This window comes from Etheostoma spectabile, chromosome 12, assembly GCF_008692095.1.
Source record: "Etheostoma spectabile isolate EspeVRDwgs_2016 chromosome 12, UIUC_Espe_1.0, whole genome shotgun sequence".
In the NCBI taxonomy this organism is placed as follows: Eukaryota; Metazoa; Chordata; class Actinopteri; order Perciformes; family Percidae; genus Etheostoma; species Etheostoma spectabile.
This window is the reverse complement of record NC_045744.1, coordinates 4,726,564-4,730,060: the sequence shown is the minus strand read 5'-3', so window position 1 is coordinate 4,730,060 and position 3,497 is coordinate 4,726,564. Positions and strand designations below refer to the sequence as shown.

At 39.6% G+C, this 3,497-nt stretch overlaps 1 pseudogene; it reads left to right on the top strand.

Annotated features, from left to right (window-relative positions):
• Positions 1–3,497, top strand: part of LOC116698801 (contactin-associated protein-like 4) — a 421,932-nt pseudogene that overhangs the window by 220,160 nt on the left and 198,275 nt on the right.

Below are 3,497 nucleotides of genomic sequence, written 5' to 3'. Positions count from 1 at the left end.
AACAATATTGCAGTGTAAGTGACGTTAAAAACGTTTTCAATACTACTCACTACTCGTTCTGTGATCACAAAATAGTCTTCCCATTGAAATACATTACTTCAAAATTCATAATCAATACCCAGAAATGACATTTACGTGACCTGTACACGAATCACGAGACTGGGTTGTCCCATACCAGTATCAGAAAAACCTCCAATGCTGCCTAAAATGCTGGTATCGGTATCGGTCCGATCCGATACCACGTAATGTAGCTTCAAAGAATACGTACTTTAAAGTATTTTGTTTTTGTTCTTTTTCAGTTATGGATTACTGTCAAACTGAATAATAAAAGAAAGTTCTGTTGCGTTCAATGTTTCACGAAGAGTTTAACAACAAAAATAGCTATCACATCCCATCCGTACAAGGCTAGTAGTACACAGCTGCTAAAACATAAAATATAGAATATGACACGCTGGTATCAGATCAGTCCTCCGTATCGGACATAACAAGACATAGGTTTTGAAGACATAGGTTTTGAGGGGAAAAAGAGATCAACTGGGAAGAAATGTGTTTGGTTGTCTGTCTGTCTCGTACACTTTGACCCATCCTGCTTTCTTCATCCCACCTCGGTTCCGTCTTTCCACCGTCTCTCGGTCCAAACTGTGAAACTGTTGGATGCTTACACTGTTTTCACACACCATCCATCAGATCCTCAGAGTGCTGTGAGGATGTGGAAATGGAAATGGGAAATTTCTCACCTGACAAGCACAATGACGTGTGGATTACCGGAGGCGCATAAATCTGAACGCGGGTGTAAATGGATGGAGCTGCTCACTCGGCTGCGGTGCTCTTTCGGAAAATAGCTGTCACAGATATTGGCGTAAATGGAGTGTTGAGCGTCAGGGTGGCTATGATACGATCTGCCTCAGCATTACAGTAAATAGATAAGACTCTGAGACATCACAATACAGCACTAAGTGCAACTTGCACAATAGGGTTATCTACATCTTTTTCATTACTAGTTAAGTAGTTGCACATTTTGTATTCCCAACTTAAATGTATTCAAATATTTGTTCTTGTATTCTGTATCCTATTATGTCATAAATATATATATATATATATATATATATATATATAGTATCCTTATTTCATGGATATGTATGTTCTGTGCCGTGTGACTGATATTTTTCTGTAACTCTTTAATTTTCCCATTTTTTGGGATCATTAAATATCTTATCTATCTATTCAATTCAATTCAATTTTATTTATAGTATCAATTCATAACAAGAGTTATCTCAAGACACTTTACAAATAGAGTAGGTAGTATCTATCTATCTATCTATCTATCTATCTATCTATCTATCTATCTATCTATCTATCTATCTATCTAAGAAGGTTGTGTTAGCTTTTTAAAGTACTGCTGTAATTCAGCACAACAATTTGCTACCTTGTTGTCGGCCAATTAGCACAATTTATGTCAAAATTGTCCCACAACAATCTCTTTATCATTGTTTTTATTATGTATGATAATACTAATATTATGTATACTAATACTTCATTACATAGGTAGAAGAACATTCACACCAACCTATGTTGTTCTATGTATTTATTCATATTTTCAGCTCGATTAGGATAGTCCTGCTTCCATAGAACATTTCCTTAACTTTCATAATTTTTGAAATATTGAACATTTAATGGGACATTTTCCCCATTCAAGTGAATGGACGAAATTTTCCAATTTCAAGTTCATCCATTTCCAACTGCTTCCCATACATTCACCGGAAAACATCATTCTGACTATGAAATGTTCCACCTCAAACATACATTCTGGGTAGCCTCATCCTTTCAAAATAAACCATTCACACCGCCATTTCTTCAGAAATTGCGTTCTCTAGTTTGCTTTTGCTCTTTTTCCATGTCTTCTTCTTTTGCAATTACTCCTCCTACTTCTTGGCCTGTTACTCCTCCCTTATTAATTCTCTTATTTCCTCTCCTTGTCCTCCGCTCTTTCTCCTCCTCCCTCATTATTGCTTCCCCTCCGTCTCGTTTCTTCATCTCTTCCCCTTTATCTTCCTCCTCTTCCTCCTCCCCTTTTTATCTCTTCCTCTTGTTCTGTAAATATCTCCCTTTTGCTTCTTCTTCCTGTTTCCATCCTTATCTTCTTCCCTTTACTTGTTCATCTCTTGCTCTCTTTCTTCTCCTCCTCCTCCCTACTTATCCTCATTGTGCTCTTCATTTCCCCTTTTTCCTTTTTTTGTGTCTTCCCCTGTCACCCTCTCCTCCCTTCTTTCCCTTTTTTCCTTTTTTGTTTGAGACTGCCCTGTCAAAGAAAAACTTTCTTTCAATAAAGTTTTTCTTATCTTATCTCTCCCCTTCCTCCCTCCCTCCCTCCCTTCCTCCCTCTCCTCCTGCAGGGCTGAAGACTCGGGTCTGCTCACCCATGAGGAGAGCCTCCCTGTCAGGTCTCTGGTGCTGGGTGACACCCAGAGGCCCGGGTCAGAGGCTGCCTACAGGGTGGGACCGCTTCGTTGTCATGGAGACAGTAAGTCCTGCTCTGGTTGCCGGGTTACACTTGATGGAAAGATGACGGAATCTTTCTATCTTGACAAATCCCAGCTTTGTAACTGTTCCCTAGCGCAGAAACAGTGCAGTATATACTATACACAAGTGAAAAAAAACCTCAGCGTTGAACCCTGGGAAAAAAAAACAAACTCTTTGCCTCTCCCCATTCATTTTCAAAGAGCTTTTCCAAATTGTGGTCCCATGAAATCCATCGGAAGCAGAGGAACTTCACCCCTCAATACCTATTTAACCAACATTACACAATACAATCATACCGTCATGTTATTGGCACTGCAGGGATGTCTACAAAATATCGGCGCAAGCTCCTCTGCCGGTCATACCGACAATGGCGTTACATTTGTTTTTATACTTGTATTATTGAATTGTGGATAAATTTGCTCCCAAAATTTAAAAAAATCCCTAAGAGGATTTCTAGTCCCTCCCTGTCTAGTTGGGCAGCTACCTTTAACTAACGTTGGCTCTGTAGCAGACGTGGAAAGAGTTAAAAAAATATTCTACTTAAATAAAGTACTATCACTCTGATGAACTTTTCCTTAAAGGTCCCATTGCATGAAAATGTCACTTTATGAGTCTTTTAAACATTAATATGAGTTCTCCCAGCCTTCCTATTGTCCCCCAGTGGCTAGAAATGGTTGATATGTGTAAACCGAGCCCTGGGTATCCTGCTCTGCCTTTGAGAAAATGAAAGCTCAGATGGGCCAATCTGGAATCTTGCCCCTTATGAGGTCATAAGGGGCAAGGTTACCTCCCCTTTCTCTGCTTTGCCCGCCCAGAGAATTTGGCCCACCCATGAGAGAGAGACCTGTTGGCTTTCAAATGAGTAAAATGGCAGATGGTCAAGGCCACACTCCAGATTTATATAAAAGAGACTTAAGATACAGTATTCAGGGCCCACTAAGGTCTATACAAAAGAGTCTTCAGATACAGTATTGGGG